We start from the raw sequence: 25,132 nt of genomic DNA on the forward strand, positions 1-25,132 counted from the left end.
ATCAGATGGGCGGATCCTGGGCCAATCTGAGAGGGGGCAAGGCCCCCGCAGAGACGCCCCTCCCCCACCCTGTCTGCCTCAGTCTCCCTGACTGGTGGGGCTTCCTGCTTCGGTTAGTGAACTTGGCCACAGTAGAGTGCTAGGGAGCAAATGTGACCTATTTCCCAAGGGTATCCATTATTGGAATGAAAATGGAGAGAGGGCAGCGCTTGACTGGCAGGGGGAAGGGACGAAGGGACTTCAAGCACAGGGTAGGGGTGAAGGGGTCCTTCTCCTTCCCAAGCCCCTCAAAACACACATTCTTTTCACCTGCAGCACACAGCACAGCTCAGGCACACAGGGGGGCTCGTGCCGGTTAGCCATCCACTGGGGCCTCCCCTCCTGCATGGGGCGGGCTGAGCCCACAAGCTCTTCTGTCTTGGGAAAACAGAAGCCAAAGGAAGAGGGCTTCCTGACAACACGGGGCACAACTTGGTACAGCACCCAACCTCAGCGGCCCTGGTGCATGGTCTACACCTGAGAATCACCAGGGAAATGCTGTGGAGCCCCAGGGAATGTGTGTTGGAGCTGCAGCCCCAGCGGGCAGCATCTGACCAGAGGGCTGGAGCACAAGGGGAGGGGGCTAAGGGACATGGGGCAGGGGACGCTGCAGCTGCCTCCCTCAAGGACAGCAAGCTATTTCTAGTTTCTTTGCTATGCTGCCTCCGCCATCCCAGCTTCAGGAAGGCACCAACTTCTGGCTTTCACAAGAAAAGAGGCTCCCAGCACCGACCTGGCCAGGCCTCCCCGCCTCCGGGAGGCCAGTCCCTGCTCCCCCACCTCTGGTCCTCAGCTATGTCCTGTGATCACCTAGAAAAGGGCAGCTGCTGGAGGCAGTTTGTAAAGCAACCACCGCTGTGGCCTCCAAGCTGTCCCTCCTGGACAGTTTACTGCAAGCGGGAAAGATCGGAGTTAAATAGCCAAGGGAAAAGTCCAGCTGGATCTTTCTGCCTCCTTTGGCCTCCAGCTTCAACCTCCCCCCAAAGAGCAAAAGCAAGATCTCCCTCCACTTCCCCACACAGCCCTGTGCTGAAGAATCTACAGGTGACACCCAGGTCTCCCCCTGCCAAACTGGGATAGCACAGCCCCTCCTGTACCCTGCTGGTCACAGGGCACAACACAGCCTGTCACCAGAGCAGCCTTGCAAGCCAACACAAAAGAGACCAGCCTTCTTTCTCCTCCAAAGAAGCACACTGATGAGCCCACAGGGCCTCCCAGCAAGTGGATTGGGCCAAGTTAGTCCTCAGAGTTCAGTGACACAGCTGAAGGGCAGAGACCCGGACCCTAACCAGTCTCTGCTGCCCACTCTCAGTTTTTTGTTTATTTTTGGTGGGGCTGAGTATGGAACACAAGGCCTCCTGTACATGAGGCAAGCACTCTGCCACCCCCCAGCCCCTGTGCCCCTGCATTAATAGACTAAATCATGGATTCAAACAGAACATCTTGGTGGACATGGGCCTCTGGCTTGTGCTCACCATGGGTATTTGGTGGCTGCAGAGAGTGTTCAGTGCCTTATCTTGGATCAACAACGGATGCCCTGACCTTGACAGCTCCCTGCACACACCTCAAACGTGGGCGTAGGACCACTGCATGTGCTTCCTTAGTCAACCTGTCTGCCCCCCTGGGACTGTGGGCTCCTGAGGACTGGGATACCTTACTCGATAAACAATGAATGGATAGTACTTGGGAACTTCCACCCGGATCCGGCCAGGGCCTCAGGTGACATCAAGGTTGCAGCCCAGCTAAGGTCTAACGCTGCCCAGAGTGCCATCCCAGAGGATGCCAAGATCCTCAGCTCACAAAGCCTCGTCTCCTGGCCATGGCACTAAGGGTCCCAGGGCTCTGTCTCCTGGGCCTTGGACAGCCCTTCTCCCTCCAGCCCCCAAACCTCCACCAGTTCAGCCACCCATTGGTCCAGCTGCAGAAATGTTAGATTCCAAAAGCCCCGATTTTGGGCCGAACCATTTGCTGTGTGACTAGACAGGCAGCTTTAAGGAGTCTGTTTCCCCTGAGCTTACATGAAAAGTCGGATCTAGAAGATTTTGTTTTCTATTTTTTGGGGGGTGGGGTACAAGGGATTGAATCCAGGGGTGCTAACCATGTGCTGAAAAGACCCCTGTGCCAGCTTGGTCTAGGCGCCCTGCACCTCCTGCTGTGACCATCATTTCCCCTGGTCTCCCCACTCCCTCTCTGCACCCCACCCTTAACACTGTAGCCAGAAGCCATCCTTTTATAATACAAGTTGGATACTGGCCCTTGACTTAAGCAGCTTCGCAGCACCTCAGAGTCAAGGTCAAAGCCCCAACCTGACCTACAAGGCCCTACTCCATGCAGGCTCATTTTTCTTTGACCTCCTCCCCTTACTTACTCCAGCTTCTTGAACAGCTCCTGCCTCAGGGCCTTTGCACAGGCTGTCTGCTCTGCCCATAGGTTCTTCCCCAGGGGACCTTCCTGGCTCTCTCCCTCACCTTTTCCAGGCCTTTGTGTCATTGTCCCTTCTTAGGCCTTCTTTTCAGCTTTGTTTAGCTTTGATCATCATCTAACATCTGTTCCACTCCCTGTTGGTCTATTGTTTGCAGAATTTTTAATGGCTGTCACACACTTGGACCCACCGTGAGGGAACGCAGCAGAGCCACACAACCCTCCAGCTTGAATATCTTCTTGGGAATCCCTCTGAGAATTCCTAGCTCTGGACACTCTCCAGGAATAAAAGTGACCATACAGCTCTAGGGTTAAGTGGGTGACTATGGAAAGAAAAGAACCGCATACTCTGCCTGAGAGGAGTGGCAGGAGGACCTCCCCACCAATGTCCAGGGAGCAGGAGGCACGAACAGGTGCAGGCAGCTCGGACCAGAAGACAGGCGGGAGGGAGGGAGACACAGCCAGGCACAGTTTGAACCTTGGGCAAGCATGGCACAGGCCCTGTGGCGGCACCGCGCTTAGGGACGGGCCGGTGTCTGGTCCCCAGCACCCATACCACTCACCCCTCTCGTCTCACCGCTCGGCCTCGGGAGCCAGGTGCTGCGGAAGGCAGTGCAGTAAGTGGTTCTCACTGACCCTCTGTGACTGACTGCTGTCCTGCCTGGGCGGAAGGTTGAAGGACAGGAGGCTGAAGAGGCCAGTCTGGGGGAGGGGCAGGGAGCAGGGAGAGGCCCCAGTGATCTCCCGCTGAAGCCCACGACCTGGCAGAGCTGGGAGGGGGCTGGAGTCGAGAGTCAAGCCAGGACATGGACACGGGTCAGAGTCAGGTCCCTCCCGGCTCTCTTGCCAGCATTATGGGGACCACAAAGAGCTCAGAAGGAAGCTCTGTCCTCACAGACCTCAGGGCGGCTTCTTGCTCTGAGGCCTCCTCTCCCGTTGGCCTCCCTCTGCTCTAGGTGGACAGCCTCCTAACCTCTCCCTACCCACCCACCCAGCCTAGGCCAGCTCCCAGGGGGCAGAACTGCCCAGAGGAGGGGTGAAAAGGGCCTGTGGGCTGGAGAAGGTGGATTCCTCCCCAGCCAGGCCAGGCCCACCAGGAGCCTGTATCCCTTGCTGCTCAGGTGGAGGCCCTGCCTCAGTTCTCAGCTCTCTTCCTCCTCAGGAGGCAGTCCCCCTGCCAAGGCCCTGTCACGGAGACAATGGCAGGAAACACCCCTCCCACGGGGAGTCCGGAAGGAAGCCACTGCCTGCGCCCCAGACCCTCCCCCTGTGTCTGCCACCAGGTCAAAAGGTGAACAGCGGCTCAGGCTCCACTCAACCATCTCCAACTAGAAGGGCAGCGCTGGGGTGGGGCTCTCCCCCTGGGGGCCCCTTCTTTGGGGCAGACCCTCTCTCTGGATGCCACTCTGAGTCAGTGGATGCAGAAGATGGCCAGGCTGTGCTGAGAAACACCAGTGCTGCCCCGGCCCCCCACTGCCACCCCCTACCCCTGCCCCACCTTCTGAAAGAAAAGGCTCCTCTGGAGGAAGGAACTTGTCTAAATATAAGCCCTGGGGCTCCGAGGAGAGCCTGGAGGGTGCTCTCAGCCACCCCTGCCCAGGGCTGCCTCTCTCCACCCGCAACCTCCCTCTGCCCAGAGCACAAAGGCCTCTATGCCCATCGTGGCCACCAGCTCCCAGGAGCTCAGGGGGTGATCCTGACCATCCTGCCATGTTGGCATATGGTGCCAAGAATTCTGTCATCGGAACAGCTGTGACGACACGGGGGAGGGGGGTGGCTAGCGTGGGTCAGAGGCCTGCAAAGAGCTTCAGAGAAAAGGAGGTGTTTGAAATGGAACCTGACGGGCAGGGGAGGAAGAGGGAGCCGGGAGACACTGGAGCAGCACCAGCAAAGCACAGAGCACGCAGGGCAGCAGCTCCGGCCTGTGGGGACTCCTGTCTGCCCCAGGCACAGCTGTGTGCCTGGCACCTGGGGCAATACCTGGCACATGCCAAGCATTCCATAAATATTCAATAAATATTTTCAGGATAAGTGAGTGGATACAGAACTCCTGAGGACACTGTGGGTCCCAGCAAGGCCCTCCAGGGGAAGCAGGCACAGGATGTCCTCTCTGCAACCCCCTCTGGAATGCAGCTGCCCAGCAGGAGAGGAACCTCTTCCTGTAAGAAAGGAAGCAGGAAGCCCAGGCTTGCTGGGGCAGGGTCCCTCGGAGCAGCTCACCCAGGTTCCTGCCTTGAGGGGGAGGCCAAGGCCCCCAGCATGTGGCACAACCCCAGTGAGCAGCAGTGACCCCTGGAGAAGCCTGGTGTCAGAGCTGAGAATTACTACGCCCCACCCCCACCCAGCAGCTGAGACACCTCGGAAAGTGAACTAAAACAAAACAAAAAGCAAAGACACAACATAGCACCCCCGCCCCTTCACACCCGGGCCTTTTCACAGAAAGGAAAGAGGGTGAGCAGTCGGAGAAGAAAACAGCCCGCGGCGCCCGCCTGAGACTCAGCTCGACACATTCGCCCTGCCACAGGCAGCCTGGGCCCTGGGCACCCTGCCAGGCACCCACCCAGCAAGGAGGGAGGCCTGGGAGGGCAGGAGCCAGGCTGCAATCCAGGCCTGGACCTGGGCCTGAACCAGGGTCCCTGCGTCAGGGGCTAAACTTGGAAATTTAGACCACAGGCTCCCAAGTTCAGACTTGGGGTCCAGTCCCAAAGCCAGCGCTGACTAGCTGTGTGACTGTGAGCCTGACATCTGCCATCTCTGCACCTCAGTTTTGACTCCCTCTTGTGAAACAAGACGCCAGCGGCCGCTGGGCAGTGTTGCTGTGAGACTGGCATAGATGGTGCTTTGAAAGGCCGAGGCCAGCCCCACAAAGCAGAGGCTAGGGACCTCAACTAACCCCCTCCCCAATTTCTGAGCTTCCCTGGACGGAAGACTCAGGCTCTAGGACCCCAAAGCTCACACTAACCAAAGAGTACATGGGGGCAGGAGGCAGGGGAGTCCAGGAAAGGAGAGGAAACCACTTCTGCTCTTGTTCTAGGCACCAAAGGCCTCGGCATGAACAAAGGGCAGGGTGGGGCATAGGAAGTATAGAGGCCAGACACGTGGCTGGCAGGGGTGGGCGGGGCTCTGCTCTCTGCCGGGCAGAAGGTGGAGGGTGCCAGGAATCTGTCACTCAATCTCTGGTCCTAAGGCAGCCACTAGTGCACCGGCCTCCATTTCTCTCTGGGGAGTGAGTGCCCAGAGGGAGAGTATCCGTGAAAACACGCCCATGCTGGTTTCTGAGCCACTGACCACTGACCACAGCTGGTGGGCAACAGGGTGAGGCTGGAGCCAGGGCTCTGCTCTGGAAGGAGCCGCCATCTTCAAGGCAAAACTCCAAGGGTCCAAGAGTGGGTAGCACACAGGGCAGGAGTGGCAAAGAGCCACCCAGGGTGCCAGGGGGCCCCAGGGTGGTATCAAATCTGGAATCCAGAGGTACCAGACATAGGATGTAGGTCCTTCCTATTTGAGGAAGATAGACCAATATTTGTAAGAAGCGTAATCAATGAACACAACCTACCCCACGTGATCAGACGGTCAAGGTTTTAAGGGAGGAGGAAAGGGCGACGGGCTCCGCACACCCAAACCCTGAAGGCCAGGAGGCCCATCACTGTGTAGGGCGTGGCCTTACCTGCAGGTCTGAGTGGCTCCGTTGATGTCCCTGCCACCGAAGAGGAACGGATCAGTAGGCCCACAGAAGGGTGTCGGGGACCAGGACACATGTGCCAGCATCCTGCAGGAAGAAGCCCAACAGGAGGGAGGTGAGATGACGGGACTCCCAATCACCCATGCTGATCCGCAGGGAGGTCAGCAGAGCCAGTCTCACCAGAGCAACGACGTGAAGCCTGGTCCCCCTGGAACAAGAGGATAGAACGGGACATCTGAGTGAGGGGGTCTCCACTTTACAAAGCGACCCAGTCCAGGATGCTCTCAGGGAGCAAGTTCTGGCTTAGACTGGTGACGGTTGCGCCTTAACACTGCCCCGTGCTGAGGGAACTGCTGGGAGCTGGACCCATACCCGCATGCGCAGCTGCCTCCTTCCCCTCCTGGAAGTCTTAGGGTCTTCACCCAGGAACCCTGTTGGGATCAGAGGACCCCAAACTGTGGGTTGGGGCGGGTGAGGGCCTGGAAAACCAGACAAAGCAGGAAGAAGAGCAGCGGTGTGTGCCCCAGAGCACTCAGTCAGAAGATATAGGACCTCCAGCTGGACCGTGGGACGGGACGCCCCCTCTGCCAGCACCAAGGCCAAGATGAGCACACAATGGAACTGCAAGAGAGAGGGGCCTCCAGGGACTCCTGAGTCCAACCGATCCCACAGATGCCACTGAAGCTGCCACCCAGTCTGGGGCTCCAACAGGGACCCAGGACACCCCCAGACTACAGTGCAGCACAAGACATCCTGGAATCCCTGTACCTATGTGCAGGGAGCAGGCAGTGGCCTGGGAGGCACTCCTGATGCCACAGCCAGAAGGCAGCTCCCTTGCAGGCTGTGGATGCTGGATGGGTCCAGGAACTGAAGCCCCAAGTCCAGGACAGCCCTGCTTTACAGGCTGAGCCAGGCGCCCTGGCCCCTCAGGCACCCGTCTGTGCTCCTAGAGGGTGAGCAGGTCTTGACAGGTATACGCCAACCCCAGGGGAACTGAATGGAGGCTCGGAATGACAAAGTGATCAACTGCCAGCGAGCAGCACAGATGCAGGAGCCAGAGCAGGAGAGGAGGGAATGGGAGGCGCAGAGAGCCTGGTGCAGGCGGTGGGCGGTGCGGGAACGGGCTCTTCACACACGCCCCCACCAGCCCACGCTCCCAGGGAAGCCACAGCCAGGGCTGCAGACAACTTCTGAGGACCTAGGCTCCTCGGCAGCCCGCCTCCGCCCTCAGCTCCAGGGCCTCAGTCCGTGACCACATGGACCCTGCACAATAAAACATCCCAGGTCCTAGAGGGCCCTGCAGAGTGGGTGCGGCTCCCAGGCTCCTGCACACTGCTCAGGGGCCTCTGCAGGGCCCTACACCTGCTTCTCAGGGTCACTGCCACCCCAACACAACAGAGTCAGCAGCGTCCCCCCACTGGGAGGTCAGGAAACCCACACAGGCTGAGTGCTCACCACGGTGACACCCCGGCCAAGGGTGACCGGATTTGGCAGGCAAGGCCCCTCCACACCTCAGGATGCCTCCCCGTGGGTGAGAAGGTCAATGGTGACTCACACCCAGCAGAATTAGATCCACAGGGGCGAGGAGAAAAAAGGCGCTCTTGGAACGCAAAGAGGGGTGCCAGGGGAATGGTATTTCTGATCCCCCCTCCAAAAAAAAAGTATTTTTAAAGTCCAATAAGTGAAGGCAGGATCTGGTGAGGAGCCAGACCAGCAGGGCACAAAATACCCCCGCAATGACATGGAAAGCTGCTGACCCCCTCACATAAAGTCCACACCCTGAAGGGAAATGAAACCCACAACAACACGGGATTCCTTGCTGAGAGTCCTGGAGGCACCCTGATGACCATAGCCAAGGTCCTGGGGCCAGAGGTCTGAAACCAAGTGACACCCCCCCGTCCCCGGCTTGCTGGGCCCAGGGACTAAAGGAAAGCCCTCCACCCCTGAGAGTTTTCAACCTACGCCTTCACTGTGCCTCTCAAAGGACGTGGGGAATCACAGGGGACAGAAAACAAAACAAAAACAGCCTTGGAGACCCACAGGAACGGCAGAAGTCAGAACTGCTTCCCTAAACATCTCTCAGCTCCCTGGTGCCGAGTGGGGCGGTGGGAGTGAAGGAGTAAGTGAATCTGTTTCTCTCTACGGTTTCTATTAATAGCCTATCAGTCTCTCCTCATCCCCACTAAATAAATGTCAAACAAACACTTAAAGAATACCGGCTTGAAGGGGCGCCAAGCTGCAAGCCTACCCAGACGTCCGCGTGTCTCGAGCTGGCCCTGGCTGGGAGCTCGAGTTCCAAGCAAGTGGGTAGTGTCATGAGCTGGCCTCACCCCTGGTCGACATGGAGCCTGAGGCGGGTGGCTGGAGGACTGGGGGTGGGGGCTGTGTAAGTGTCCAGCCATCAGCACCACTCACAGCTGAAACATTTCATCACCCTAAGAGAAATCCTGTGCCCAAGAGCGGTCACTTCCTGTCTTCCCTCCTCCGGGCCCTGGCAACCACCCATCTGCTTTCTGCCTCTAGGGGTCTGCCTCTTCCAGACGCCACACACTGTATTCTGTATCTCTTTGGCATTATGGAACCCACAGGCGCCTTCTGTGTCTGGCTTCTCCACTTAGCATTATGCTCTCAGTTCCGGCCTTTGGCGCACAGAAGTGACTCACTGCTTTTAATGGCCAAGTAATATTCCACTGTGTGGACTGGCCACGTTGTTTCTCCACCTGTCTGCTGTAGGACAGCAGGTTCTTTCTACATTTTGGCTGTTTGAACAAGGCTGATGAGAATATTTGTGAACAAGTTTTCCTGTGGACATGTAATCTTGACTCTTCTGAGTATATATACCTGGGGGTTCCTAATTTTTAAATAAAATAATGTTGCTTAATTTAAATCAAGAAATACATGTGCATTTTAAAAAACTCTCAAAACTCAAAAGAGTGAGTTTCCCTTTTGTCCTGGGACCAGAGGCAAATTCCAGTTCTGCCTGATCCGGCCATACACACCATCCATTTTGAAAACCAGTGCCTGGGAGGGCAGATCAGGCCAGAGTCGGCCTAGGGATGCCAGGGAAGAACGCAGGACACAGCTGGCATCCAATGTCTGGGCGGGTCAGCCACTAAGTGGGAAGCCACTTAGCCTGGAGAGGTGACAAAGCCAGAGGCTGAGAAGGCCTGCAGATGGACAGAACAGACACCTGGTCTACCACAGCCTGGCTCTGAGGACGGAGCAACACTGAGCCTCCCTGGACTTGGCTTCCTTATCTGAGAGGCAGTGGACACTAGTGGCTATGTCACAGAGCCTGAGTCCAGCAGCCAATCAAAGCAACTGCCTGGTCCAAGCACTGAAGGTCACTGCCTCTGTCCTGTTATTTCTACTCCTCTGCCCTCTTGAGCTGACCCTGCTTCCTCACCAGGAAGGAGGCACCTCCAGGCCCATGAGACCCCCGGGTAGGGCCCACTGTGCAGCCATTTCCAGGCAAGGGGCTCCAGGGGCTAGAATGGCTGCCCTACAGGCCCACCTCCCCACATGCTGGGCCAGGCCCTCCTGAGAGCGGGTCTCCACCCACCCTCTCATCAGGAACAGCCCTGGGCCTCTGCCTGCGCCTGTCCCCCCCACCCCAGGCCCAGGGAAGGGCCTGCCACCCAGACCCCGCGGGGAGGCTGGCTGCTTCTCTCACTGCTGTCCCTTCAGCTTCCTCCCTCTCCTGCTCATAAACATGCTGCTCTTTCCCAAGCCCAGTCTGCTAGAGGCAGAGGGGCCCAAGGAGACCCTGGGTGAGGGCTCTGCAGTGACAGGGGTGCAGAGGGTCAGAGGGCCACTGTGAGGCCAAAGGACTCCCCCTCTCCCAGTGGGTGGGCGGCCATGGCGGAGCCTAGAGGCATGAAACCCAGACCTGGGAAGGCAGAGCTGGAGAGAAGGAACCCAGCAGTGCTTGCTTGAGTGTGCAAGAGTTCACAGGGGAAAAAACCAGCACAAGTGCACAAGCGCGCACACGCATAACAAAAAGGAGAAATTCTTAGCCTGCAGCAGTTGGTAGCATTATGTAAAATCCCAAGCCCACAAAAATATCATTTGGATGATAAAAAGTTAAATTTAGCCAAGTACAGAGTGACTAATACTATGAGGGAGAGGCAGCACCCCCAGTTGCCTGGAGCTGATACAACTGGCTTTTGGAAACTTTTGACAAGTAACCAGGGCCTGGTGCAGCACAGAACGACAGATTATGTAATACGAGGCACAGCCGTCAGCAAGCAAGACGCAGAGCAACTGCAGTCCCCTCCAGGGAGGGAACAGCTGGGCTGGGGCTCAAGCTCCTCCACGGGCCCTGCCCAGAGCGCCAGGGCTATGGCACCCATGCATTCCAAAGCATTCCAGAAGCCTTGGCGGGCAGAGCCAGGCCTTGGTGGGGTTGCCTGAGCAGGTCTGCAGAATCCTTCCCCAAGTGGCTGTGATGGGCTGCTCTTCCGGTGGCCTCCAGTGGCCACACCCTTTGAATCCAGCCTGCCCTCCAACCAAGAGTGGGTTGGAATGACACTGTGCCAGCTTTCTACCCATGCCACAGGAGGCCCTGGCCGAGAGGCAAGAGGCAAGAGGCGAGAGGCGAGAGGTGGCCTACAAATAGGAACCTGCTCACCATGTTCACAGCTACGGAAAGGTGGGCGCAGCCCAGGCATCTGCGTGGGGCCTGCAAAACCTGCTCCATCCATATTATGCACACAACTGTAAAGAGTAAGTTTATTTGCTGTGCCACACTATGACACAGATGCACCTGGAGGACACTGTGCCGAGCGAGATCAACCTGCCACCAAGAGATGACCAATGCAGGACTCCATTTACACGAGGAGACAGAGCAGCCAGGCTCAGAGACCAGGAAGTGGCGAGGTGGGTGCCCAGCCAGGGCCACACCATCTAATGACACGGGGTTTCAGTTTTCCGTGCAAGGAGTCCTGTGGATGGATGGTAGTAGTGGCTGCATAACTGCATAGTCACTTGATGCCACTTGGCTGTGCATTTAAAGATGGCTAAGAGTTCAATTTTATGTTTTGTATATTTTTATCACAATAAAAGAAATTAAGAAACAGGAAGGTGGAAAGTGGCAGGATCGGATGCTTCTGCATTTCCACTCTGGGGGGACAGCAGCCACATAGGGAGCCACCTGTCTGGAGGTCACGAAGCCGTGAAGAACCCAGCCACGCACAGGCACGCCTCGCCAGCCAAAGGAGCAGGGCCACCTGGGAAATGCCTGCTCAGCCCAAGTCAAGTGGTCCCAGCTGACACCCATGATCAGAGAGATACAATCCGCACAAAGTCCGTCCAAACTGCCACTCGCCAGCAACACAATGGCCGAGTCCCAGCCCTCCACTGCAGAGGTAGAGGCCCCTGTCAGGCTCTCTAGGGCTCGTGGGAAGGACATCTTTCGCTCTCCCACACACGAGTCACTGCCAGGGGCAGCGCGTAAGCCAGCCTTGGGAAGAACCCACTGTCCACTCCTGGTGTCCCAGGTGGCTGCCGGAGAAGGCTGGTATGAATGTCAACGGCTGTGCCAAGGCCAGAACCTCTCGAGAGACCCCACAGAGGACTCAGGCCACCACCCATCAGCCCAATGTCAGCCCATAGTTTCATTCCCAGATTCCCCATCGCCCTGACGGGAGCAGGAATTCACACACCGGGTAGATGTGGACAGGATGCCCTGTGTACCATGGGGGATCCCTGGGTGGGGTTCAGAGCAGGGCTCCCGCTGACCAACTCTGTGAGGGTCGGCTCCCCTGGCCAGACCCTGGCTCCCCTTCTGCAGATGAGGTCGGGGCTGGATGGTCTCTAAAAGGCCTGTCCATGGCTCCCACTTCTGCCAGCCTGTAGTCCTGACAGACGAGAACGTGGACACACAGCCCAAGCCCTGAACCAAGAACAGGGACTTGCATCCAGGGGCAGACACACTCACTGGGACCCTTGCAATGTCCCCTTGGAGGCCTCCCCTGTGTCCTTCATGAATTGTTCATCTGTTCCACGTCATCTGGCTTTCTAACTGCCTCTTCCTTAGTCCCCTGGAGACTTCTGACACCTGTGTGCTTGGGTGTCAGCAGCCACTGGCCCTGTCATCTGGTTCAGTGAGTGACACGCAGGCAGTTGGAGCCACTGCTGCCTCTCTGGTGCCTCCTAGGACCTAGCATCCCTGGAGCTAAAAGAGGCCCTGGGACAAGAGGACACCACCCCCAGGCCTGCCCTACAGAGGTCCCACCCTGTCCTCCATGTGTGCCCTCTTTCCCTCCCTCCGCCTCCCTCCCTGCACCCACCAGCTGATCCAGGGTGGGATTCCAGGGAAGCCCTAGGGACAGTGCAACCACAGTAGGAAGGGCCCAGGTCGCTGATTCACTGCCTGCGGTCACTGTGGCCACCTGCACAGCACTGTCCAATTCAACAGCTCCAGGGGTGAAGAGCAGCCTCAGCACTAGCCGAGGGCCCTGTGGCCCCGCTGCCAGCCCTAGTTATCCTAACTCACTAGCCGAGGGCCCTGTGGCCCAGCCGTCAGCCCCAGTTATCCTAACTAACCCGCACCCCAGACTAATGCTACCCATCAGCATCGAAAGACATGGCAGAACTAGGCCAGGCCCATCTCGGAGCCACCAGTGTAGCTGGTAATTCACAGAGGCCAGATACAGGCTGGTTCTGCACCCGGCCATCGCACACTGGGCAGACAGCGGGGCCTGTTCATGTCGTTCCATGCCACCTGCTCCCAGAAACCTTACAATGCAGGCTCGCTACATCCCCCACCACCCCAACCAGGAAAGGAACAAAGAAGGAAACCAAAGGAGAGGAAGACAAATCTAGGCTAAGACTCCTTACTGAGGACAATCAACAAGCAAATGAGGATAAATCCCAGCTGTGTGCTTCCCAGTAGGCAAAGCAATGAGGGAAGTAAGCTGTGTCAGCACGCTCTACCCAATAGGAAAGCACTCAGGTCACAAGAGGTGAACTTCCCAGGGTTAGGAGCTCTGAGGGGAATAGTCTACAGCTGAGCCCAGCCAGCAGGGACCACTTCACCTCAAAAGCTGCCCACTCCAGGGTGTAGGGGCGGCTCTGCAGCACTGCCTGGGGCCTGACTGGCTCTTGCTGGAGAACGCCTCGGTGTAGTTCTTAATCCTCCTTAATGTGAACATGGCAGCACCACGATAATGACGGAAAATATTTACATACCGTGCCGCGATGGGTTGTTTGGACCATCTGGCTACTGGATGCGGTGTGTTGTTGAACACATGGCCCTTCCATGAGGACTGTGTCTCAGCCCTGAGGGGGACGGGCCACAGGGACCCAGACGTGGCCCTCACCCATTCTCGGTCCCTGCCGCCCCCCACAGGGTTACAGGTGGAGCGCAGGGCTCTCACGTGCCCACACCCCAGCCATGGGCACCTGGCAGTGATGGTTACCGGGGCAGAGGCCTCCTGGCAACTTCAGGGACCGCTGGGACACCTCAGGGACTCTGTCCGACGCAGCTTCTGCCATGCTTTGCCTGCTCCATAGGACTCGGGCCTCACACAGCGGCACGGCAGGGGCAGGACAGTGGCCCTCAGGTCGCCCAGTGGGAGCTCCTGAGTTCCTACACCCTGGGTGTGCCCTGGATTGTTTTATTTTTCCAAGGGTTGATGCTAAACATTTTTTCTTTTCTTTTTTTCTTTCTAAGTTTGGAATGTACGTGGGTTTATTATTTTCTTAATTTTAGTAAAGGGGGACAGTCCCCTTCTGAGTCCGTTCTGAAGCAGCAATTGTCTAACGAGAAGCAGGCACTGACCGCCCTTGCGGAGGCTGTGGGCTCCAATCACTGTGGCCCCGAGTGCAGACCAAGCTGCCCCCCTGACGGCCAGGAGCCCAGGAGCGCGTCTGTCCCCACAGCGCTGGCTGGCAGGACCCACAGGGCTTTCCCAGGGCTCTCAGCAGGGCAGGAGCTCTCGGGTTCAAGGTCTTCTCCTAATGGTCTCCTGCTTGGATTTAAAATGCCCCACCTTTAGTGTCCCAAGCCTGGAGAACAAAGGTCGAGGTTTAGGAGCCAGTAGAGGCTCGGCCTGGGTGTGAGCGTGGGCAGCGCCTGCCTCCCGGGCCTCTGGGCTGTCCATTCACCACGTGGCTCTCAGCAGCTTCCTGAGTGCTGGGATGCGCTGATCCAGGTCAGGGGCTCTGAGGCCACAAACCCTTCAGCGGGTCCCTGGTGTCCCTGGACTAGTGGAGTGAAGCCCCCAAACCTCACTTATGGACAGAGGACGGCAATCAAAGTCAGAGCCCTTGGCCAGATGGGGCAGGAGGCTCATCCACTGTCAAAGGCACCCCTGGCCAGGTGAGTAAGCTCATGGGCATGCCCTGGGACAGCGCTAACTCAGCAGCTGCGTCTCCTGAGAACTACCATCTGGGATAACCGATGCTTTCACTCACAAAGCACGAGCCCCTCACTGAGGCAGGGTGGCCATGCAGAGCCAGGTCCCTTCTTTCTGGTCAGAACCTGAGCCCAGCAGAGACATGCCCTCTGAGCACCTGTGTGGGGCACCAGGTAGCCCCAGACAGGACCTGCTCTGCTCCCCTGCTTCTAGGTGAGCCATGCAAATGTTCTTTTTGCAGATATTTGAGCCTCTGAGGAAACAAGAAAATCTAACAAAGACCACATCAGGTCACTGAAGCTTTGCTTGCACTACTCCAAAACATCCAGCAGTCACTGGGGGTGCACTCGTTAAAACACAGGGAAGTGATGCCCCAAAGTGGACACGGTGCCAGTCCCAGGCCTCCCCAGTTGCACAACAGGGTCTCTGGCCACAGAGCCATGGCCGGCCCCACCCGAGCTCCCTCCAGGGAACCCTCTCTGGGTCTGGCATCGACTGCCTCCCTGTGGCCTCCCAACCCCAGGGAGCAGGCCGGCAGCCCCAGGCCCAGCGGCCTCTCACCTTGAAAGGTGAAATCAAAGCAGCATGGTGGAGGGCTGGGCTGCTCACAAAGCCCCACTCATTCTCTCTATTCTGAGGTCGGACCTTCCCTGCATCTTCCGATGCCTCTGTTGATGCGGGGGCAGGGGCCACAGTGACTGCAGCTGCGTGTGGTAAGTAGACCTAACACTTGCCAAGCTGCACAGGGGCCCAAGTCGCGGGAGGTGGGCAGCTTCGAGGCAAGTTGGGTACCCTTGGTGCTATGCGAACTTCACTGCCATCCAAAATGGCTCCCGCCCAGCACTAGGCCCATTGCTCCCGCCCTGGCAGCCCCGGGTCGCCTCTGCACACTACAGCTCTGTGGGAGGAACGCCCATACTTGGGAAAACGACTTTTCATTTACAGGTCCGTGGAGTCCCGCTGAGCCTTCTCCTGGACACATCTGTGTCCCCTACACACAGCTCCCAGGGCTCTGAGCAGGTCAGACCTGTGGGTGTCCAGGGAGCAGCTATGATGGACAAGTGGACAGAGGAGGGGCAAGGCAGCGTCTGCCCACCCTCGCCTCCCACCAGGAAGGACCCCAGACCCCAAGGGCACCCTCTCCGTCATGCCCACACAGGCACCACCACTGCAGCTCTTGCCAGGGAGGAACTGCTCGCCCAGAACATTGCTCCAGATTTTCATTTCACTTAAAAGCTCTTTCTTGTCTGGGGTTTTAAGGTTAAAAGCCACTGGCTGGCACTCATACACTGTAACCGGGAGTGCACACTGGCACTCCCCTCATGGAGAGCAATTCAGCCATCACTGTCACCAGCAGAAGGAACTCACCCCGCTGACTTGGCAGCTACACCTCGGGAATGCGTTCTGCAGGTGCGAGCTTGCATTTGCAGGAGGCCCACCTGCTCCAGGCCCCTGCTACAGCTTACCTGCCTCTCTCTAGCACTGCAGACCCCACCAATAGGGAGCTGGCTGGTCCAGTGAAGGGCAGCCATCCGCAGAATGCTAAGCCCATCACTGGAAGAACCAGGCAACTTCATCGGGCGCAGCGGTGCACACCTGTGATCCCAGGGACTCGGGAAGCCTCGGCAACTTATCAAGACCCTGTCTCAAAATAAATTTTAAAAATGGCTGGGGATGTGACACAGTGCTAAGCACCCCTGGGTTCAATCCCCAATACCAAAAATTAAAATAAGAAAGGGGAAGAAAACGAAGCAGAAGCTGAACCAGGCAACTCTAAGTGAACCAACTGGAGCTGTCTCTGGGATTCACGTCCTGTTAAGTCAAAAAGCAGACGCACAGCTGCAGGCAACTCTGTGTGTGTGTATGTGTGTGTGTGTGTGTGTGTGTGTTTTAAATAATATATATTCATACTACAGAGAATCCCCCAGAAAGCACACACACAAGCCCAGCAACGTTCTGTCTCTGAAGACAGGTGTGGGTATACTGCGGGGCCCTTCTGGGGGGGTGCCAGGCCCAGGACACCACTGGCTCAAACCACTTGCCAAGTGATGCTCAGGACCCCAGTTTGTACACTCCATCACTTTCCTGTAACCTATACCTGAGGGTTTCATAAATCAAGGGACAAATCTAATTTACCTTGAGAACCTTGCCAATACCCAGCGTCATGTCACACCACACAAGTGACCTTCGCAATGCTTTGTCATTTCTTTTTAACAGACAAAAGAATGAGTGAGTGAACCACGGTGTGAATGAACACTGGAGGCGAGCATCAGAAAAACAATGTTCTTTGCAAACTAGAAAACTGAGCTCTGGGAGGAAAGGCAGGGAAACACCTGATTAGTTGCTGTCTAGGTTCCAAAAGCAGATTCAGGAATATCCGAGGGCAGCGCCCGCCACCAGTCACATGACTGAGCTGAGGTTTGAAGGGTTGAGCAGAGCTTTAAAATTTTTAAATTTTATCTATTTTATGTCTTAAAATGCCAATATTTAAAGTTTCTTTGGAAATAACAGAATGCTAAGAAAATAATGAGGGGTCCAAACAATTTCAAAACGTTTGTTAGATGCATGTTACAGACTGTTAATTCTGTGAAGTGTTTTCTATGGTCTGAAAGAATCAGAAAACTGAACTCTGAAGGGGCCAGACTCCCCGGCAAGCTGACTATACTTTAGAGGCTCTCTGGGGACTCTGTGTGCCCAGTGTGGGGAGCCCTTGCCCTGTTAACCCCCGGCTCCTGCTCAGTCCAGCATGCCAGGCGGGATGACAGCCACCTCAGCCACTCAGAAGTGGGCCAACGAGCGGCCAAGGCCACAGAGCTTCAGCGCAGTCGCAAAGCCCTGGGACATCAGTCATGGAGAACGGCGCTGGCCCCTCGGGCAGCCGTACAAACACCTGTGGTTGAAATATGGGAAAATGAAAAGCAGCAAAACCACATGGGGGAGAGAAGGAAAAATAACTAGGGGGAGGGGAGGCCACTTAGGGGCTCAGCCTGAGCAAACTGGGGGATGCACCCCGTCACCCTCCCACCTCCTTCACCCCTCCAGCATTCACCACTGAAGGAAAGCCAGGAGAGAAGTGGCCCCAGGAGGACAAGGGCAGGGGAGGGGCACAGCTGGCTTCCAGATGCAACCTGCAGGGGATCTCAGGCTTCTAGCAGGCACTTTGTGGGTGCCAGGGCAGGGCCTGTGAAATTAAGGGACATTCTGAGAGCCTCCCTCAAAGAACATGAAGAGGATGGTTCATCTGTGCTGGGGCTGCAGTCATCCTTCAGGATGCAGATCATGGGTGTCTGGCCCTCATAATGCAATGGAAGTGTTTGCAAATGTGTTCCAGAACATTCTAGGAGATTCCTCAGAATAACCCTGATGGAAGACCTGAGCACTCTGCACCCCACCGCGCACACCACTATCCCCCCATCTTCTGGGATGCTGGGTCCCAGGAAGCACCAGAGAGGCAGCAGTGGCTCCAACTGCCTTCGTGTCACTCACTGAACCAGATGACAGGGCCAGTGGCTGCTGACACCCAAGCACACAGGTGTCAGAGGTCTCCTTCGAGTCAAGCTCACCCAGTGTTTCCGCTGACGCACTGGAAAGCCACTGCGAGTTATTTTAAACTGGCTGCCACACGGTCTCACTGTGGTTCTTCTGCTTGTTTTCCAGTTCACCTACTGTGAGAGCCCAAGGCGACCACTGTGTCCCCTCAGAACACGCACCCTGCAGCCGCCCCTCCATTAGGTCCCACCTCCTCCCGACCACCGCCTCAGCCTGAATCTAGAACAAAGATTAATTAATGATGAGAGCCAGGTTCGGCCGGGGGCTCACCTCTAGTCCCAGCCACCGGGGAGGCTGAAGCCAGCCTGGACCACAGAGTAAAACCCTGTCTCCATGACCAGGGGGTGATGGTGCCTGGCCATAGACCGCAAACAATGCCTCTCAGGGCACGGCTCTCTGGATGACGCTGGCCCTGGAACCCTGTTTTGAGGTGACACCTGGGGCAGTCTGTGTCCCTCAGACAGGCCCTGGCACGAAGTCAGGGCTGACCGGAGAGGTTCCTCCACTGTGAACTCGCTGCCTCTGAGATGGGTGCTGAACTCCGCGGATCTTCCTGGCCTCTACCCTTCCCCTCCTCTCTCTTTTAGTAGAATCCTGGTGTTTATCCATTTACTCATAATTTTGTTTAATCTTTATTTATTTATTTCTATGTGGTGCTGGGGATCTAGCCCAGTGCTTCACACGTGCGAGGTAGGTGCTCTACGCTGAGCCACGGCCCCAGCCCTACTTAGGATTTTGAGAGTGCTCCATGACCCCGCATGATGAGCCCTGTGCTGGGGAGACAGGGAGCTCCTGCCCAGGAGGAGAGGGACAGAGGAAAGACCGCACGCTCGTACACACCCCTGCATAGTGTGCACCCTGGGGAACAGGGGTGAGCACTCAAGAATCATTGTGTCAGGCTGGGATTGCGGTTCAGAGGTAGAGCGTTAGCCTAGCATGGGTGGGACCCAGGTTCGATCCTCAGCACCACATAAAAATAAAGACATTGCATTGTGTCCATCTACACCTAAAAAAAAGAAATATTTAAAAAAAAAATCATTGTGTCACATGCAGGACACAGTGAGGACCCCACATGGGAACCAGGTTCATCACAGAAGGGGCACAGAGTGTCTGGGGACAAGGTGGAAATCAGGGGCCCTGGCTTGTGGGGGAACCCAGGGTGCACCTCCCTGCTGACAGTGTTCTCAGCAATAAAACAGTAGAAGTAATTCAGGCTGCACGGCACCTTCTGAGATGCCCAGGTCAGCTACCTTCACTTGCAGGCTGAAGGTGAGTTCAGAGCGGGAGCTGGTTTGCCCAGGTCACGGGGCTATCCCTACGTCCTTCTTGGCTCCAAGGGGAGGGAAGAGAAACACAAGGACTCTGAGAGCTTGGCAGAGAGGAACAGAGGCGCCGCACATCATGGCCTGCCCCCAAAAGGCACTGAGGCTCCCACCTCAAGAACCAGCGGAGTCAGGATTTAGCCAGGGCGGTGTGCTCAGGATGCAGAGGCCAGGGGCAGGAGGGCCTGGACAGGAAGAGGGTAGATGTGGGAGCTGCCCCACGGCACGCCCAGGCCACCAGACACACCTCCCTTCTGCATGCACACATCTAAGCAGACCCACAAGGTGGCTTTTAAGTCACTCATGCAGCGAGCACAGAGCCGTTCTGGGTTGAAGAGGCCCCTAAATTCACTTCCTTCTCAGAAACGCATGCTTGTAAATAGGGTTGTTGCAGGTGGAATTAGTTAAGGGGAGGTCCCAGGGTGGGATGTGTCCTCAGGATGTCCTTATAAGAGATGGGTGCCCTTATAAGAGAGCCAGATTTGGTGGCTCACACCTGTAATCCCAGTGACTCAGGAGGCTGAGGCGGAGGATCCCAAGTTCAAGGCCAGCCTCAGCAAGTTATCGAGGCCTTTAGCAACTTCGTGAGATGCTGTCTCAAAATAAAAAACAAAACAGACTGCTAGTGCAGCTCCACGGTAAAGTGTCCCTGGGTTCGAATAAGTGGAAGAGGAAGAGGAGGAGACACCAGGAGACGGCCATACAATGACCAAGGCAGAGTGGATCCACTAGTCCTCAAGTCAAGGGACACCAAGGATGCTGCCACCCCCACAGCTGGGAGAGGCAGGGAATCCTCTAGAAGGAGCCAACCCTGCCGACACCCTAGAGGTGGGCTCTTGGTCTCCCAACTGTGAGACGAGAAATTTGGGTGGGCTGGAGCCACCTGGTCTGAAGTACTTTGTTATGGGGACCCTGGTACACCAGCAGAAAGACCTCAGGGAGGGCGCCATGGGTCTGCTGGAGCAGGGGCCTCCACAAGGCCGAGGAGAAGCCTACCTCCAGGGGGTGCCCTCAAGCACACTGTCCCTTCCCCTGTCACGGGGCCTTGCCCTGCCCACTGGCCGCCCTTCCATGCGTCCAGGCCACCTGTTGCCAGAGTCCTGACAGAAGGTGCCGACAGCCCCGGCTGACCGTAACAGCTTGCTGAAAAGGAGGGCCCTTCCCACCCCTGCCAGACAGGGATGAATCCACATGCTGTCCATCTCTGGGGGGCACAAGCACGGTGCCGGCCACTCCCATACATTCTCCTTAAAGACCAGGTCCAGGGGCTGGGAATGTGGCTCAGGCGGTAGCGCGCTCGCCTGGCATGCGTGTGGCCCGGGTTCGATCCCCAGCACCACATACCAACAAAGATGTTGTGTCGGCCGAGAACTAAAAAATAAATATTAAAATTTCTAAAAAAAAAAAAAAAAAAAGACCAGGTCCAGCCAGAGGCAGCCAACAGAAGCTCCCACAGGACCAGCTCAAGGTCCCCAGCAGCTTCGAGGCACAGCAAGGCTGCCTGCATGGGACCTGGGGATCCTCTGCCCATCCACTGCCTGCTGCCCAGCCTGCAGCTGGTGCCCCTCGGCACTGCCATCTCCCACTTACTCTGCAGCATGGGACCCAGGGACTGTGGGCAGGTGGCATCTGCCCCTTGAAAAGGTGTTTATCTTTCCACTGTGTGAGGCCAAGTGAAAGCCATACAGGGACATGCCCGGCGTCAGGGCACAGTCTTCCACAGAAACAGACGTCCCTGTGCCTCACGGTAACTGCCAGGAGCACCCCGCAGAGGAGCTCAGGGCACTGCCGAGTGGGAGGTCGTGGGCAGGCTGCAGGGGCAGCACCTCTCCCCATGCCAGGGGAAGCAAGGCTCCCCAACTGCAGGATCTGGCCCCACTTGCCACCTGAGGTTCTACGAGTATCCATGAACAACCCTGAAAGCCTGAAGTCACTTTTTTTTTCTTTCCCCCACTTTTAATCATTTTTATTTTGGTGGGAGGAGATAATGGACATTGAACCCAGGGGTGCTTAACCACTGAGCCACACCCCCAGCCCTTTTTATTTTGAGATAAGGGTCTTGCTAAGTTGCTTAGGGCCTTGCTAAGTTGCTGATGCTGGCCATGAACTTAAGATCCTCCTGCTTCAGGCTCTAGAGTTGCTGGGATCACAGGTATATGCCACTGCATTTGTCACCATTTCAATCACTTTTAAGTGTGCTATCTCCAGAACACTTTCATCATTCCAAACAGAAGAGCTTTGCCCGCTAAACAACAGCTCCATCTCCCTCCACCTATCACTGTAAGCTCTATTCTACTTTCTGTCTCTGCCTCTTCGGGGGCCTCGTGTAAGTGGAATCATGCTGTTTTGTCCTCTGTGTCTGGCTTCTTTCACTCAGCGTCAAGCTTCCAAGGCTCATCAGAGCAGGAGGTGGTATCAGTGCTTCATTCCTGTTCACAGCTGAATAATATTCCACTGTCTGGATCGACCACTCATCTGCTGCTGGGTGCTTGGGCTGTTTCCTCCTCTTGGCTACTATGAACAGTGCTGCTATGAACCCTGGTGAACGAGTGTCTGCTTCAGTTCCTGCTTTCACTTTTCCTGGGTGTTGACTGAGGAGCGGAATTGCTGGCTACATGTGATTCTGAATTTAAATATGTGAAGACCTGCCAGACTCCTTTCCCGCAGAGCCTTCCTGCGTCCCTGCATCCCCACCAACACCTGCTATTCCATCTTATTTCTTAATTTGGACAACAGTTGAATCTGAGATCTTAAAGAGAGGGCAGAGGCAGGTCCCCCAGGGGTACAGCATGGCTCCAGGGCCTGCTGCTGTGTCCATTTTTTCCCCTCCAGTCTGCACAGCAGTGCAAAGAACAAATGCTGGTGTGGACCCTGGGGACTTGGTTGGCTGTGTGACTCTAGATGCATATTTTAACCTTTCTGAGCCTCAGTTATGTCCACCGTGGGAAAGGAGCTCATGCACTGAGTGTCACTGCACACTGTGGGCGGGGCTGTGAATCTGACACGATGTCAGATTTTTATGAGCTCTAACGAGGACAACAAGGTAGATGGGGTGGGGGACTGTTTCACCCTTCCTGGATATATCTGTTATGACAAAGTACAAAAGGGACTGGAACATCTTCCCCTTCAACCTCCTCTTTCTCTGCCTTCAAAGTGGAGAAGGCAAAATAAAAGAGCAGAAAGATGAGGAGTGGGCGGGAGGGGTCTGGATGTTCTCCTGAGGGCGGCCCTAGCAACACAATCATTACTGGCACACACACACACACACACACACACACACACACACACACACAGTGCTTGCCTTTCACCGTGGACTGGAAGTTGCTCCAATCAATGATGTCACCAGATCCAGAGAAGCAGGCAGGGCGGGAGTTGCCACCCCAACTTGTCATGCATGAAGGTCTAGAGAGGTTAAGCAACCTGGCCCAAGGTCATACAGCATTGCTCAAATCAGGCCCCCAGACTCCTGAGCCAAACCAAGAGACAGCCGTGGCACTGCCCAAACACAGGGCCCAGCCCCAGGGGCAGTTCAGCACAGAGGCAGCACCTTCCCGTCTCCGTCACTGTCTGTCTCTCCCAGTCTGTCTGCCGCCTCTCACACACGGGTACACATGCGAGCTGACGGAGGCCTTGACCCACAAGTTCCAGGAAGCAAATAGGACCCCTTTCCTCCCTGGGAGGAGATGCACTGGCTCAGTATCTCCATAGTGACCAGGTGACAGAGGCTGTGGGGCTAAAAATAGACCCTCTACCTGCTGAAGCCCCATCTGTTGGGCTCCAGCTGCGTGGGGCTCTGAGCAGCTCAGGATCTGGATGATACCTTGACCTCGAAGAGGCCTCTGAGAGGCAAGAAGGGCACAGCCCGCTCGGGATGCTGTCCACCCCTGTGCAGCCAAGGTCGCACTCCAACAGGCTTCTCGAGGGCGGCCCGGAAGGCCCTCGGGGCACCAGTGTTCTTGGACACACAAACACACCCTTCCTGGCAGGCCACGGGTGCTGGCTCCCCGCAAGGCTGACAGTGAGACGGCTCCTTCTCCAGGTGTTCCCGGGACAGGCTCACCAGCCAAACCAAAACGTTCCCACAGTGCCCCAGTCCTAGGACAGGAGCCCAGCGGGCTACTTAGTAGTTAACCCCCACACAGGACCCAGTGGCAAACTATCAAAAACAGCAGGTCAGCACAGATCAGAGCCAGGCTGGATCTGAATCTAGGTGCCACAGGAACTTGAGGACAGTGCCTTACCTCCCAGGGCCTCCGCTTTCCCATCTGTACAGTGGGCTAACTCCAAAGTGGTACGATGAAGTGTGGACCCGGCACAGAAGCATGGGATTCTGTAACCGGTAGAAATGAAACTCAGTAATTCAGCTGGGTGATGGACTGTGGGCTAGCCTGGGAACCTAATCCTGTGAACAGACATTCCTAAGAAAGCGACTTTTCACAGAGACAGGTGTGCATCAGCCAGACACTCCCACACCGACCAGCATTCACACAGTCTGAGCTCAGCCTGGCCATACCCAGCCCAGGTCACTGAAGGGCAGAGGTCAAACAGAGATGGCCAGGATGAGGGTAGAATCTGTCCCAGTGGCAGGAACACACCTGCAAACCTACAGGTTCGGTGGACATTAAAAACAAAGTTTTAAACTGAGGAACACTATGCTTCTCATTTTATAGGTTTTAAAATTATCTGATGTTAAACCTTTTTCTGAGGGGCATGGTGGCTACGCCTATAATCCTAGCCACTTGGGGAGCTGAGGCAGGAGGGCTGTGAGTTCAAAGCCAGCCTCAGCAACTTGGTAAGACTCTAAGCAACTTAGCAAAACCCTGTCTCAAAATAAAATAAAATAAAAAGACTGGGGATGTGGTTCAGTGGTAAGGCACCCCTGATCTCAATCCCAGGACCATTTGTCCCCACACACAAAAAAAACCCACCTTTGATTGGAAGTTTTTTCAATCATTTTCAAACAACTGATTGAAAAAAAAAATTGTTGCAGTAAGAACACTTCAAGTGAAATCTATCCTCTTAGCTGGGTGTGGTGGCACACACACTGTAGTCCCAGGACTGGGAGGCTGAGGAGGGAGGATCTCTTGGAACAGGAGTTCAAGATCAGCCTAGATAACATAACAAGACACTGTCTCCAAATAATAATAATAACAATAATACTACCTTCTGTTCTGAACCTATTTTCCCCCCATGCTGGGGTGGAGCCCAGGGCCTCCTGCATTAGCCTCCTGCAGTGGCTCTGCCATTGGCCACAGCCCCAGCCCTCTTGAGATTCTTTAATGTGCAGCACAGTACGGTTGACTTGCGTCCTGTGTTGTGCTGACCTCCAGAGCCTCTCCGCCTGATCCTCACGCCTTTGATGGTGGTCTGAAGGCCTCTCCCGAGCCCTGGCAGCCCCTTTCCACTTGGATTCTCTAGATCTGGGGACTCTAAGGGCTCTGCTCAAGTGGACTCTCACAGAGCCGGTCTTTCTGTCACTGTCACAATGTCCTCAAGCTTCATCCACGTCCTCCCGTAAGTCAGCATTTTCTTCCTCTATGAGGCTGAATAATATTCCATTCTATGGGCAGACACTTTCTTCATCAGTTGACAGGCAATTTAAAGCTATTAGATTTCTAAATTTTGTCAATTTACCATGAACATAGATCACCTTCAATTTTTTTCACGTGTTTAAACACTAGAAACGAAAATGGAGATCTAACCTGGGGCTAAAGACAGAGGCCTTTTGCTGCTGTTTTTTGAAGCCCCCCAGTCAGAAC

General features: G+C 55.9%; 1 protein-coding gene across 13 annotated transcripts in view; it reads right to left on the minus strand.

Annotated features, from left to right (window-relative positions):
* Pitpnm2 (phosphatidylinositol transfer protein membrane associated 2) overlaps positions 1-25,132 on the minus strand; it is a 127,746-nt gene that overhangs the window by 91,413 nt on the left and 11,201 nt on the right. For 10 of the 13 annotated variants that reach the window (XM_078039290.1, XM_078039300.1, XM_078039298.1 and 7 more), the window contains exons 2-3: positions 6,323-6,350; positions 6,128-6,229 (exon numbers count right to left, since the gene is read on the minus strand). The exons of 1 other annotated variant lie outside the window; for it this stretch is intronic. The gene's annotated coding sequence lies outside the window, so the exon portion shown is untranslated. The remainder of the gene's footprint in view (positions 1-6,127; positions 6,230-6,322; positions 6,351-25,132) is intronic. 2 more of the 13 variants (XM_040289550.2, XM_078039289.1) reach the window with 1 other exon arrangement.

This window comes from Ictidomys tridecemlineatus, chromosome 2, assembly GCF_052094955.1.
Source record: "Ictidomys tridecemlineatus isolate mIctTri1 chromosome 2, mIctTri1.hap1, whole genome shotgun sequence".
NCBI classification, from domain to species: Eukaryota; Metazoa; Chordata; class Mammalia; order Rodentia; family Sciuridae; genus Ictidomys; species Ictidomys tridecemlineatus.